Genomic DNA, 16180 nt, shown 5'->3' on the forward strand with positions numbered 1-16180 from the left:
TATCCCCAACCAGAAGCTTGGCCCATTCTTCCATCTCCAACTCTTCTTACTACCTCCCCATCAAACCGAGTGGGGGCAACTATCTACTTTGGAAGACCCAACTTCTACCAGTTTTCTACATTCATAAAGTCATGGGTATCATAAACAATTTGATCAAATCTCCCCCAAAGGAAATTGATGATCCTAATGACTCTAATGGCAAGATACTAAACCCTGGGTATGCTAAATAATTTCAATAGGACCAGAAGATCCATAGCTGGATTATCTCTACGCTCACTTAAGGAATCTTCTCTCAAGTGGTAGGTCTTTGTTCATCTAATGAGGTACGGACTGCCCTTGCAAAATCCTTCTCTACTCATTCCGATTCTCGGATTCTTCAAATGCATAGATAGGTGCAAAGTTTAAAGAATGGAAATTTTTCTATTACAAAATATATTAACAAAGTTAAGTGTCTATCTAATAATCTACCTGTTGCTGCCAACCCAATTAGTTCTATAGACCTTGTTCTTTTTGTTTTAACGGGGCTAAGTCAATAATACGAATCAGTGGTAACTGGGATTTCAAATCATCTTGATTTTGATCAAGTCGGAATTAATGTCGTTCTAGGCATTCTCCTTAGTCATGAAGCCTGGTTAGAAGAACAACATCCTCTATCTATGGATAATCCACCATCAGAAAATCTCAACTCCTTTAAGAATAAAAATAAGTCAATTTGTTGTCTCAACAACAGCCCCGCAACGGTTCTTCTTCTTCTCATGACCATAACAATTCTGATGGACGATCTAGTGGAGGCCGTAGTCGAGGATGATCTACCGTCATATGTCAAGCATGTAACACCCAGAACATGGTGCTCTTAAATGTCGACGCCAGTATGATCTCAACTTCAATAATCTGCAAATCGAATAACCCGAGCCGACAGCCTTCCATGGAGGTGTCTCCTCCAACTTTGATCCAGCATGGTGTCCTGACTCTAGCGCCACGTAGAAGTGTTATTTGAAAGACATATTAAGTGTTTACAGTTTGAGTGGGAAGGAGAATATAAAGGACTATCGACTTTCCTCTACTCTGACTGTACAACTGCCACAAGTTTTCTTTCCGATCACTTCGTTACATCTTCCTCGGCTATAGCAGTTCTTACAAAGGCTATAAGTGTTTGCACCCTTTTTCTAGTCGGGTCTACATAGCCCGTCATGTTATCTCTACTGAAAGCAACTTTCCAGGTGTCTCCACTTCATCTCCTTCGACCTCAGCTCCCTCCACTAGCGTTACTATTTCTCTTCCACCAAAATTTTCTACCTCTCAGTCAACATCACTCACATCTCCTCAGCCGCATGATGACCTACCACCACCAGAGTTATCAGCTTCTCATTCACCATCAGTTATGTCTCCTTCGCCACATGCAGAACCCTTTGTCTCAACTAGCTCTTCTTCATCTACGGCTGCTCCTTCCTTACCAGTTGATAGTACCACCTCGCCATCACCCCCTCCTCCACAGGATACTCGGTGTGTTCAAGAATTACATGATACCACTCAACCGGTTTCGGCTCCCACACATACCATGCTCACTCACTCTCTCACAGGTTCTCTACCAGCTCAGTAACACACTATGGTTCATTACCCAATTCCATAAGCCCTTCTATATACTCTTTGTGATGATGTTTCCAAGCACAATTGCTTCTCTACGGCTGTTAAAGATCCTTGTTGGTGTAAGGCAATGTCTAAAGAATTCAATGCTCTCGTCACTAATGACACTTGGACTCTGGTACCTTATCAACCTCATATGCATGTGGTCAGTACCAAGTGGGTCTACAAAGTCAAACAACGAGTTGATGGTTCTGTTGAATGGTGTAAAGCATAGGTGGTTTCTCAAGGTTTTAATCAAGTTCTAGGAGTTAACTCCATTGATACCTTTAGTCTAGTTGTCAAACCCGTGACCATCTGTACAGTTATTGCTCTCTCCACTACTCTTAAGTGGCCTCTCTGACATTTGGACTTTGACAATGCTTTTCTCAATGGCTCTAAAGACATCTATGTTCGTCGACCTAAAGGTTTTGAGGATTCCACTATTCCTCACCATGTTTGCAAACTTCATAAGGCACTATATGGACCCCGTCAAGCTCCTTGAAACATACTGCCAATGATGGACTTCATTTCTACTCATCCACTACTCACACTCTTTAGGCATTTTTTTATGCTGGTTGGGCTAGGTGTCCGAATGATTGGAGATCCACCTGAGAATATCTCATTTACCTAGGCCATAACCTAGTTTCTTGGATCTCCAATAAACAACACACTATTGCTCGGTCATGCATAGAACCTGAATTCCAAGCCTGTGCCAATGCCACAGAACTACTTTGGGTTCATTCCTTACTTTTGGACCTAGGTCTCACAATGATAGAGGTACTTGTCATTTGGTGTGATAATATTGGTGCCACATATCTCGCTGCTAATCTGGTCTTTTGTGCTCGCACATGACACATTGAGGTCAACTTCCATTTTCATCAGGATCTAGTACTGAAACATACTCTCTCAATTCAGTTTATATCTTCTAGTGATCAAGTTGCAAATCTTCTCACCAAGCCCCTCAGCGGTACTCATTTCATTAATATTTGGTCTAAGCTTCATGTCCTGCCAGGACATATCACTTGAGGGGGTGTGTTAAAGGTTAATCGCATACATGCAATAGACTTCAAGTTAAACTCTATCTACCGAATGCTAGGTGAAGCTCAACCTCCACCTGATCAACTCAAGCCACCATTAATGTAGCTCTGATACTAGACTGCATGTTATTGTTAGGTGCTGCCTAATGTAGGGTTCATTTGATAGAACCAACCTCCTGAGGTAAAAGGAAAGAGGAAAGAGGAGAAAGAGAGAGATGAAGGATATTTAAATGAATTCAGTTCCCCACCTATCTTCTTCCTTCTTTTGGTATCTATTGTTCAAGTAAATTGTTACAAGTTTGTTATATCATTCTAGTGATACTTCCACTTGGTCTAACTGCTTGGTGGCGAGGCTTTCTTCTCTTGTAAACCTAATACATAGGCTAGCTATTCTCATACATGGGTCTTGGCTCGCCACAGACCTTGGCCTTAATAATTTCAGTTCTTATCAAACCATAGATTATATTTCTAATCTTGACTGGGACACCAATTTACAAATAAATATTCAGGGGATAGAACAAAAGGATAGTCATTAAATGTTGATATGCTGATATTGCAAAGAAGAGCATTGACAGGCTCTAAGGTGATCCGCCATCACTTGCTTTGATTGTTGAAGAATTTGAAATACCAATTCCGCCATCCTTAATTTCTCTTCACATGTAAAATATTGAATGAATCAACCTTAGTCAAACATCCATCCCTAGTAATCTACACTAAGGAAATGACTCAATTTGCACACCTATCTTTAAAGGACACCTATTTTTGGGATTATGTCTTATTTTACAACCGTTGAATTAACTTTAATCTAGTGGTTGGTGTGGTCCCTCTTTAGGTTAAAGAGATTTTACATATAAGAGCTTTCTTTTGTATGTAAAGTTAAGGTTTATTGGGAGAAAATGTGTGAGAGAAAAATACAGAGTGCTCTTGGTGTGAGAGTGAGTTTTTTCTCTTTTTTTTTTGTACTTCGATTTGAGAGGAAAGGGAGGATGGGTGTACAAGGGTAAGGGTTGGTTAGGGCTGCAAGTCGCAAGGTACTTGTATTGTTCTCAGTTTTCTTTCATAGTGAGGAATAGATTCGTCTCTCTCGTGGACATAGGTGATAAGGCCGAACCACATAAATCTTTGTCTTCTTTGTGGCATGTGATTTTGTCTTTTTTTGAATTTTATCATTTTTGCTTCCATTACATTTCTTATACTTGCTGTTTCAAATGCCTTGTTATTTTATACTGTGGGTGGTTGTTATGAGGCCCCAACAAAGTGGTATAAGAGCTCTTAAGTTAGTATTTGCAAGGTGTTTGTAAAATTGCTTGAGAGATAATGGCAGCAAAAGGTACAAGTTCTCAATTTTAGATTGAGAGGTCTGATGGTAGAGGTAGTTTTACCCTATGGCAAAGAAGGGTAAAGGACATCCTGGTTCAATAAGGCTTGGCTAGAGCATTGAAGGGAAAAGACGGGAAGCCAAAAGACATGAAGGATGCTGATTGGGAGGACATTGAGCCAAGGTGTGTTAGTACGATTCAATTGCTCTTAGATGATAACGTTATGTTTAATATTATGGAAGAAAATTCTGCACCAAAATTGTGGGATAAGCTGGAGAAGCTATATTTGGGAAAAAGCTTAATGATAAAGCTATATCTGAAGCAGTAGTTGTACAGGATGAAGATGGAAGAAGATGGGGATCTCTTTGAACAAATAAATGTGTTCAACAGTATCTTGGATCAACTAGGGAAAGTTGATATCAAGGTGGAGGAATAAGACAAGGCCCTTTTGCTTCTTACCTCACTTCCTAATTCGTATGAAAACTTGGTAACAACATTGTTGTATGGGAAAGATACAGTGAATCTGGAAGAAGTTATTGCATCTCTTCTATCAAATGAGGTTAGGAAGAAGCCCAAGTATGAGAGTAGGCAAGACTCTACATTGGTTACACTTGAAACGGATTAAAAAGGAAGGTCGTCTGACAAGGGTCTAAGAGCAGCAGGTCTAAATCCAAGGTCTAGGAAAAGGGCAAAAAAGGAAGGTCGTCTGACAAGGGTCTAAGAGTAGTAAGTCTAAATCCAAGGTCAAGGAAAAGGAAAAGGGCAAGATACAATGTTATAAATGCAAAGAATTTGGTCACATAAAGAGAGATTTTCCTACACAAAAAAAGGAGTGAGGATGAATCCAAAAGCATGGCAATTGTATCTGATGATGATGGAGACGCTCTTACAGTCTCCGAAGGTATGTACAATTTTTCTCCAAATGAGTGGGTTTTAGATTCTGAATGTTCTTTGCATATTTGCTCCATGAAGAAATATATTGATGCGTTCCAAGAGAGGAAGACAGATGTTGTCACTTTAGGTGATGAATCTATGTGTAACATCATGGGTGTTGGGACAATGAAAATAAAAATGTTTGATGGAGTGGTTTGCACCTTGGGTGGTGTGGTGTATGTCCCAAAAATGTGTAGGAATATAATATCACTTAGTCGGTTAGACTCCAAGGGATGCAAGGTTTTTGCTATAGGTGGAGCCATGAAAATCATACATGGCGGTATGGTCCTGATGAAGGGAGAAAATGCAATGGTTTGTATCATCTGGTAGGGAGTATAGTGGTTTCTAAGACCTCGATGGAATGTTGGAAATGAAATGCGCAAGGTAGTGTGGCCACACGGAGGGTCTCTTTTGTGGATAGAGCAGAGACAAGTTCTATAAGTTTCCAAGTTATAAATGATGGTGGGAGGAAGATTGTTGTTGGAAGAGAGGAATGATCGAGGTCCCTCTCTGGAATTAACTAGGATTGTTAGCTTGGATACAGTTACATAAGTACATTAGTTGTCTTGTTTAAATCAGGTAGAGTTAGGACCAAATGATTCAAGTTATGTGTAGCTGGTGGTGTTTACAAGCCCAATGGTAGTTTGTAGTATTTGCAAACAAGTGGAAGCACAAATAGTATATCTCTAAGATGGATGAAAAATAAGACAAGATGGAGATTGTGGGGATTGTGTCTTATTTTACAACCATTGGATTAATTTTAATCTAACGATTGGTGTGGTCCCTCTTTAGGTTAAAGAGGTTTTACATATAAAAGTTTTCTTTTGTATGTAGGGTTAAGGTTTTTTGAGAGAAAAGGTGTGAGAGAAAAATACAAAGTGCTTTTAGTATGAAAATGAGTTTTTTCTCTTGTTTTTGTTCTTCGAATTGAGAGGAAATGGAGAACAAGTGTACAAGGGTAAGGGTTAGTTTGGGCTGCAAGCCGCAAGGTACTTGTATTGTTCTTAGTTTTCTTTCATAGTGAAGAACAAATTTCGTCTCTCCCATGGATGTAGGCAGTAAGGCAGAACCAAGTAAAACTTTGTGTTTTTATTTGTCGTTGCTTTTTATCATTTTTACTTCAATTACATTTTTCATACTTTCTATTTGAAATACCTTGTTATTTTTTACTATGGGTGGTTGTTGTAAGGCCCCAACACGTACATAAGTATTGGACATTTTTTATGAAGGTTAGTCCATTTAAGGATGTTGTTATTATTGGAAGATTCATAAATCAAGAAAAACTTGGTGGATGGTGATTAACTTACTCTGTTCCTCTTAAAAATTCAACAAACCAAAATCTTGAAAGGAGAGTGATTGACTCATCTATTTAAATTATGTCTCCATAGTAAAACAGAATGATCAAGGTGGTTCTCACAGTGGGTACTTTTTTTTTATTCAATATCAACAAATACTTAGATTAATGTAAAATCTTATACCTAAATTAATAAGATCCTCACGTTACAACAAAAATTAGTTCCAAGAACTTGAAATTAAATAAACTAACAGTAGAAAAAAAAAACAAGAGAAAATAAAAGATATCAATAACTACTGAACCCCTTTCAATATGCCCGCTCTATTTGTTAGGAATTCAAACTATGGGGCCAGTTGGGCCATGATTTAGTTAGGAAGTTATCTTTCAAGTCCAATTAGTTTCAGCTTTCAGAGTTAGTTTTTGTCTTGTTACACATGTCATTTGTTTTTTTATTACTTGGTAGAAAATTCAACTAGATGTGTTGAACATGTTACCATGGAAGTTAATTAGCTTTAGTTCTGGGTCTATTTAAGGAGTTCTTTGTATTTGTTTATTGAGAGTGTGAAATACAAATTAAAGTTGCTCTCTATCAAAGTGGTATGGAAGATTGTTGTAGCTCAACAGTAAGACTTTGTTGAATTTTCCAAGGATGGGATTAATCTCCAACTCCGGTCCAAGACAGTCATGCAATTTCTTCTACTATTGTACATTCTTGTATTTCAATGACAATAAAGAAGCTATCGTAACAATAGCAAGAGGCAAACATTCACATCTCTTTAGAATTTTAAAGGGAAAATCCTCTAAATTTGGAGAGCACTAACTCTCAAAATTAAAGGATGGAAAAGCATTATTGTAAAAGAGTTTCCATGCATCATCATCAGATAGAGGTTTCAAGTCATAGACATGACTACTTGATTCTCTACAACAATAAGATGCTATATCAGCATCTCATGTTGTAACCAAATCTTGTTACCATAATTGGTATGAAGTAGTATGTGTTGTATGGAATCCCAAAAGTTCACATCCTAGACATCATCAAACACAACTACATACCTCTTTAATTGTAAATAATTCCTCAAAATATCAATCAACTGGTCCTCTTCCATTGTATTGACTCCTTCTAATAGCACAGTATCCTTTGTTGTCCTGTGGATTTTCTAGATCATAGCCTTCATAAGTTCTTTAGTTTTGAAAGATTGTGATACTGTAATCCATGCACGTCAATCAAAGTGTCCTACCCTTTTATCAACAAAGACTTTTCTAACAAGTGTCGTCTTGCCAATTCCGCCCATACCAACCACAGAAACTATTGTTCGTTGTAGTTCTCCATTCACTAGTCAGTTGATTAATTCGATTTTAGGCCCATCTCTGCTCACGAATTCAATATTCTCGATGTAAAGAGAAGCCCCCCGTGGATCATGCGATACATTGTTGGAACTTGAAACTCCCTTCAAGCTATTGAACTGGTATCTCTCGCTCCTTTCTTTTATCTTGGAAATTCTTGATTTAATTTCTTGTAGGTGAGCACAGATCCATTTCAAAGCGAAGTACATGGGGATTTGTGGATTTCATTATAGATAAACCCAAAGAATCCTCTACAGTACTCGGATTGTTATGTTTCAAGCACAAACTCATCAAGAACATCTTCGATATCATATGCCAAGTCACACACTTGTCCCACCCAGGTTTTCACTCCAATGTCACTCTCCTGCCTTGAATTAGCATCCATCAGGAAGGCTCGCAAGCTATCTAATTCATCCTTGAGGTCTTTGATATCTCCTTTTGCTCCTTTGAGTAGTCTTGCTTGTTCCGTCAGTAAAGAGTCCAGATTATTGAGAAGAAAGCTGATAACTGCCTCCGCCATGTTCTATCAATGAGAAGGTGATGATAAGAATGTTGTATTGGAAACTTATGATGAATCCCAAAGATTTAATTAGTAGAACAAACATATGGAACACCAACTCACCAGGTCATCAAATGTTATTTGATACTTCAATGGACAACAAAAAATTGAATAATAGTTGTTATGACTAATGATCTTGCGGAAGCAGTCACGCCTGAGTAAGCTCTATAAAATCCTACGTATGTATTTGTCACCCAAAGCAATCACGCCCTTGGTTGTATTGATTCTTAAAAATCTTGCCCAGGTTTGCCCATTCCACACAATCTCAATGATATTAATAATTTTTTTTCAATTATTTTCTTTTGTAATTGAAATTATAAAAATGTTGTTGGGGAGCTTTCGAATCAGATTGATTTTTCACAAAAGAGATTCCTCCTTCCCAATCAATTTCGTAATTGCATTGAACATGTCATAGCGATTCATAATTTTCAAAATCCATGGGCGCTTTGGAAAGTAAAAAGTGGTTGACGAGAAAAAAACAATAAACTTCCACTCCTTGAGCTTCAGACAATAGATGCATTGGTGTGTAGAGTGGGGTTTTTTGACATTTTTAATGTTTATAGTTTTGTAGTAGATATCAGAAATATGCATTAGGCTTGTCTGTACTTCTCGATAAAAATATTCATATCAAACAGTCCCTTTGTAATGGGAAAACCTATGCTTCCGAGAAAGACATGATACTAGAAGGGTTTTGATTAATATCATTGTAAATATAGCAATTGGACTTTAGAGCCATTACTAGAGGACCCGTGCGATGCATGGGTTTTTGTTAAGTGAAACTAAACAATAAAAGCACATAATAGAAGACAATTGTTTTATTGTTTAGTCTTTTAAATAATTAATAATTAGTTATATTTTATATATTATTTTTAATATTTTTTATAATATAAAAATAACAATAATTAATTTCATCTAGGTTGTTCATCAAACTAGTGAAACCAACCAGCATGACCCAACTCAACTCAAGTTGATCAATTTTCTAGTATTTCATGTGGGTTTCAGTTTAACAATTTCCCAACCTAACTAGGTCAGGTCAATTTCAATTTGGCCATTTGTAAATCGACAAAAACCAAATTGACCCATATATACATACATAGATACATACATAGATACATACATACATACATACATACATATATATATATATATATACTACTAAATGTGCACATGCATTGCATGTGGCAATTTCCAAAGATAATGATAATAAAATCTAAATGCTCTTATTAGAGCTCGTGTTTCAAAGATAAGTGATTGAATCATAGTATAATTGATGTCATAAAAATGATAACCAATTAGGTGGTTATCATCATCATTTAAGAGCTTTGTCCAAATTATATGGGATCAGCTATACGACTCCCCTTTCACCATTCAATTATATGGTTATTATCGTCACCTAAGTCCTTCTTGATTTATCTTTGGCTTTTCAAGCTCTTCAAGATTAAATTGAACACCTTTTTAAAGAGTTTTATGTATGGTTTTACATGCAAATGACCAAATCATCTCAATTTTCTCCTTTTGGAGGTACTCTAGGTTCCTTCATATGCCAAGTACCAATCAAGTGGTATTCATTAAAATTTCTTAGTGGGGTATGATCAATTAAAATTCTTTTGGTATTATACTTTCTGGCATCATAGATATAAAGAATATATATAATATTAAAGACATGTTCAATTTCTTTTATAAGTTTTATAATTTTTTATATTTTGTATTTTCATTATTTATTTTATGACATTACAAGTTAACTTATTTAATTGGGAGGGAAATGCAATTGCAATTGGCTTTTAAAACATGGTTTTATCTTATGGTCAAATCAATTGGTCAAATGGGTAAATCCATCACCTAACAATGATTTCTAGTCCATTTACAACCACATCACTTACTTGCAAAGGACCATTTACTTGGTTATCATCATGGTGGCCTAATTTAACCATTTAAAATAGATAGTGGAATCACAAATTAGACATCAATTTTTCTAATTCTTATATTCAAGTTCTATTATTAATGAAACAATTCTTATTTATCACATGTAGTTTTTAATATGTCAAATATATAATCGTAGACATTTGCCCTGCTTTTTATTTTTTTCATATTTTTTGTATTTCTTTATTTTTATTTTTTATCATGAAACCATGGGTTGACCAATTTGACCCAAATGGTCGAACCATTAATCTGCCATCTAGATAGAAAATGGTTTTAACTTTGTTTGATTTTAAATTTTATATTCTATTTTCATCATTGATAAATACTTCATATTTTTCATATTTATTTGTTAGGTTGCTATTGTATGGCCCAGGTTTTTGCATACTCCATTTGGGTACTTCTTTGTATAAACTTCATTTTTTTCTCTTTTTATAAAGTTTTAGTTTACAAAAAGCATATCATACTTATGTTTAATATGAAAATATATAATAATAGTGATGTGTCCAAAATTTTCTACAATTTTTTTTTTGCTTTTTATGTTTTTTATATATTTATCTATTTTTTATTTTTATTATTTAATTATGGCATTTTGGATTGATCCATTTGGCTCAAATTGTTGAACTACTTACCCACCACCTAGATGAAAAAATGGTTTCATTTCGATGTTGTTTTTGAAAATATAGGTTTTTATATTATGGAAATCATTATTTATAGACTTAATTAATAGAATTTAAAAACAAAAAAACAAAAAAAAACCTTAAATATAGTATTCAATGATAGACAATAGGTTTTTTTTTTTTTGTAAACAATAGAGAATAGGAGTTAATACCTTAAATATGGGATTTAATGTGAGGGAATTGAATAAAATGAATAGTACTATTGAAACAACATTTTTCCCCCAAAAATGAAAATTGTCCAAATTCAAAATGAATGGTATTTTAACCAAGAAAAACTTTAGAAATCAATAGGGGTTAATACCTTAAATATAGAATTTAATGAAAAGAAATTGTGTTGAGGGCTCGTGAGTAGGATCTAGTCACGGGGTGATCCATGGAAAAACCTTCCTGTTTCCCCTTGTCTCTCCCCTTGCGTGAGGTACCTATCTTGCTCTTCTTGGGCGGAGGTGATTTGTTCAAGAGATCACCAACTCTCCTACTTTCTTGAGACTGAATATTCGATGCCTTTATTCCTCACTAGGGTCATCTTAAATAGGAGAAGATTACAATAGTCCCACTCCTAGTTGGATGTGGAGATCTTCTTCTAATCTAACAAGAGTAAGTCGCTCCTTATTCTGATCTAACAAGTAAGTCCTAATCTAATGTGGTAACAAGATAAGATAGGTAGGTAACAAGATAAGATAAGTGTTATCGACGTAGGTGGGTTGGGCCCCACTACTGTTGCTGAAGTAAGCCCACTGCTGCTGCCGAAGTAGATGGGCTGAGTTGCGTCGAAGTAAATGGGCTGGGCTGGGCTTACTGTTGTCACTGGCTACGTTGGTGAGTCTTCTCCGTAAGTGGGTCCATAACATTACACCCCTCCTGGACTAAGAGCTTGTCCGTAAGCTCGAGTTAGGAAAAGTCTCTTAGAGTTCGGCCAAGGGAACCCAAGTGGCTTCGGTTGGGGGTAGGTTGGCCCATTCGACCAAAACTTCGGGAGTGGCCTCAGTGATGCAGGAGCGGAGCAAAGCTATTGGTTCAGGGACAAGTTTGCCGTCCTGTAGGGGCGGCAGGGTGGGAACTTGGTCCGGAGGGATGCCTATAAACGGTTTCAGCAGGGAGACATGGAAAACATCGTGAAGCCAACTGTTTGCTGGTAACTCAAGCTGATATGCAACCAAGCCAATCCGCCGTAAGACCTTGAAGGGCCCAAAAAATTTAGGGCCTAGTTTAGATGTGGCCTTGTGGCGTGAGGAGCGTTGCCTATAGGGCTGCAGCTTCAACCAAACGTATTTCCCTGGTTCAAGTGTTATCTCCCGATGGCGCTGGTCATAAGTGTGCTTCATGCGGAGCTGAGCTTGTTGTAGGTGAAGGTGGATGTCGACGAGAAGGGCGTCGCGTTCTTGCAAGGAGTGGTCAATTGCCTCCAAACGGATAAGGCCTGGTTCGTAGGACAGTAAGCGAGGGGGGTCCTGGCCATAGGCGACGCAGAAAGGGGTCATGCTGAGGCAAGAATCGTAGGCAGTGTTGTAGCAATACTCGGCCCAAGGTAGCCAGTCCACCCACCGTCTCGGTTGGTCACCCACGAAACATCGAAGATACATTTCTATTGTGCGGTTGACCACTTCCGTCTGTCGGTCTGTGGATGATATGCAGAAGAGAAGGCCAAGGTGGTGCCACAAAGGTGGAACAACTCCCTCCAAAACGCACTAGTGAAAACCGGGTCCCTATCGCAGACAATGGATTCAGGCAGTCCATGTAACCTGACAATGTGTGTGAAGAAGGCGAGGGCGATGGAGGCGGCACTGTATGGGTGTGAGAGGGGAGTGAAGTGGGCATATTTGGAGAAGCAGTCTACCACTACGAATATGACTGATTTGCCACCTACCTTGGGCAGTCCTTCGATGAAATCCATGGATATGTCGGCCCAGATCTGAGTGGGGATTGAAAGGGCCTGAAGGAGGCCTGCCGGGTGCAAGTTCTCCCATTTATGCTGCTGGAATGTGGAGCAGTTTTGGACAAAATCCCGGATAGAAGCTTTCATACCAGCCCAATGGAAATCAGACCGGACATGATGCAGTGTCTTCTGAACGCCCTCATGGGTGGAGTTGTGGATGTTCGAAATGATGGAGGAGATTAAGGGAAACCCTGGTGGGAGGTAGACCCATCCCTTATATACGACCAGGCCATCATGAAGGGACCAGTTGGGATTGGCAGTTCCGGACTGTATTTTCTGTACAAGAGGGGTCCATTCGGGTGACTGTGGTAAGGCCTTCTTGATGTCGTCTAAGAGAGAGAGAGACGTGGTTGGGATAGCCCGTACAAGGACATTCCTTCCTCATCGCGTCTAGAGAGGGCATCGACTGCGCGGTTTGAGGAGCCCGCCTTATATTCTACTCGGAAGTCGAACCCAAGCAGCTTGTGAACCCAGTGCTGCTGAGGGGATGTGGTGAGCCGTTGTTCCAACAAGTACTTGAGACTGTAGTGATCGGTTTTGACAACGAATGGCCATCCTCACAAATATGACCTCCAATGTTGCACGGCCCTGGCTAGTCCGATTAGCTCACGCTCATAAGCTGGTAGCTTCATATGCCGATCGGCCAGCTTGCGACTGAAGAAGGCGATCGGGTGTCCCTGCTGTTGTAAGATGGCCCCAATACCACTACCGGATGCATCACATTCGACGGTAAACTCGAGGCCAAAGTTCGGTAATTGTAGAATTGGAGTGGAGGTCAGGGCGTCTCTTAATGTCACGAAGGTTGCCTCCACTGTATCGTCCCATCGGAAGGAATTCTTTTTGAGCAAATTAGTTAATGGGGCGGCTAGCAGTCCATAATTTCGTACAAATTTGTGGTAGTATCCGGTCAGCTCGAGGAACCCATGCAAAGCCTTGACATTTTGGGGTCGTGGGCACTCCTTGATAGCCTGAATCTTGGAGTTGTCTACTGTGACCCCTTGTCCGTGGATGATGTGGCCCAGGTACAACACCTGCTGCTCTCCGAAGGAGCACTTAGGATGTTTGAGAAAGAGTCTGTGCAAACGTAGGAGCTTGAATACAGTCCGTAGATGATGTACATGCTCCACCCATGATTTACTGTATACGAGGATATCGTCAAAGAAGACTAAGACAAACATGCACAGATGGGGCTGGAATACCTCATTCATCAATGACTGAAACGTGGATGGGGCGTTTGTGAGACCAAATGGCATGACTAGGAATTCAAAGTGGCCATGGTGGGTGCAAAAAGCGGCTTTTTCCACATCTTCGAGAGCCATTCGGACCTAGAAGTATCCGAACCGGAGGTCTAGTTTAGAGAAGTATTGGGCCCCGTGTAGTTCATCGACCACGGGAATGGGGAATTTATCCTTGATCGTCCGACTGTTGAATTCCTTGTAGTCAATGCAAAACCGCCATGATCCATCCTGTTTTGCTACCAAAAGGACTGGTGATGAGAAGGGGGAATCGCTGGTTTGTATAATCCCTTGTTTCAGCATCTCAGAGCATTGTTGTCCGGTCTCGTCCTTTTGTAGATGTGGGTAGCGATATGGCCTGACGACGACTGGTTTGGAGCCTGCTACCATAGGGATTCGGTGATCGCAAGCTCTAGGAGGGGAAAGGCCCTTTGGTTCTTGGAATACATCTGAAAACTCAGCAAGGAGTTTTTCCGTGGCTGTTGTTTGCATGGTTTCTGCTTGGAGTGTATGAGCCTGTGGTATTTTTGCCTTTTCTTTACAACCTTGCCACGAGACTTGCTTTCCATTCAAATGGAAAGTCATGGTTAGTGCACTGAAGTCCCATAGAATTGAGCCTAGGGTGATCAGCCATTTGATCCCGAGGACAAGATCGAACCCATCCAAGGATAGTACAAGTAAGTCGGCAAAGAAGAGTTCATAGTCCACCTATATCTGGACATTTTTGCAGATTCTGGGGCTATGGATTCTTTCGCCATTCGGGACGGCTACCTGGAGATGTGGACGGGGTTCAATTGGCATTGGTACTCTGCCATTGTTCCTGTTTGTTTGAGATTGATCAGCTCGCCCAAGGGGTTACTTGTCAGTGGAGGTCCGGACCTAAGAAGGCAATATGACTTGAACTGTGCCTAGCCGAGCCCAGGTTCTTCTTGCTCCAATCGGTAGAACCAGAGCTGGGCTTCTTCTGTTAAGTGGAAGGCAGTCAGGCTAACCTTGTCGCGGTCATCAGTCCGTTGGTTGCGAAAAAATTGTTCGCACCTGTGCAACCAACCCAGGGGATCTCCATTGCCGTTGTAGGATGGGAACTCCAATCTGCTATATTTTGGAATAATGGTGGCTCCCTGACCGGTGGTCTGCTGTTCATTGGATGATTCTGACGACCGATTGCTGGTGGCTGCTGCTTCGTCGGCGTTCCTTTCTCTGTTAGAAAGGAACAACTCCATCAGGCGCCGAAGCTCTCTGACTTCATCCTTGATCTCTCGGACCTCGGAATTGGTTTCTGTGACGCGGTGTTCAAGCTCGTGGACTCGAGATGATAGCTGTTCTGGATCACCCATGATGCCTTGCTCTGATACCAGATTGTTGAGGGCTTGTGAGTAGGATCTAGTCACGGGGCAATCCACGGGAAAACCTTCTTGTTTCCCCTTGTCTCTCCCCTTGCATGAGGTACCTATTTTGCTCTTCTTGGGCGGAGGTGATTTGTTCAAGAGATCACCAACTCTCCTACTTTCTTGAGACTGAATATTCGATGCCTTTATTCCTCACTAGGGTCTCCTTAAATAGGAGAAGATTACAATAGTCCCACTCCTAGTTGGACGTGGAGACCTTCTTCTAATCTAACAAGAGTAAGTCGCTCCTTATTCTGATCTAACAAGTCAGTCCTAATCTAATGTGGTAACAAGATAAGATAGGTAGGTAACAAGATAAGATAAGTGTTGTCGACGTAGGTGGGCTGGGCCCCACTACTGTTGCCAAAGTAAGCCCACTGCTGCTGTCGAAGTAGATGGGCTGAGTTGCGCCGAAGTAAATGGGCTGGGCTAGGCTTACTATTGCCGCTACGTTGGTGAGTCTTCTCCGTAAGCAGGTCCATAACAAATTGAATGAATTGAATAGTGGTGTTGAAATTATATTTTTTACCCCCCAAAATAAAGAATGTCTAAATTCAAAATGAGGGGTATTTTAGTTAAGTAAAATTCCAGAAATCTCTAGCTTTATTTGTACTTTTTATAGTAGTATATATATATATAGTATTGTATTAACTTGACTAAAAGTACAACTATCAAGTATGCTCCATGTACAGCCAGAAACTATACAAGGAAGCCACAAAAAAACTTGTCTCATATTGCTTCAAGAAACAAAGTATGATGTGGGATATCTATGAACAAATTGTTGGTAGATAACTGAGAATGCAAAGTCGCCACATCCTTAGTTGCCAAAACCTCTGAAGGTGTGAACTTTCCTTAAAAAATTCTCCCATTCCCCTCTTTCCACAAAACCCAACACACAATGATGAATGACACTCC

This window comes from Nelumbo lutea, chromosome 5, assembly GCF_056320005.1.
Source record: "Nelumbo lutea isolate HS-2025 chromosome 5, American lotus-T2T, whole genome shotgun sequence".
In the NCBI taxonomy this organism is placed as follows: Eukaryota; Viridiplantae; Streptophyta; class Magnoliopsida; order Proteales; family Nelumbonaceae; genus Nelumbo; species Nelumbo lutea.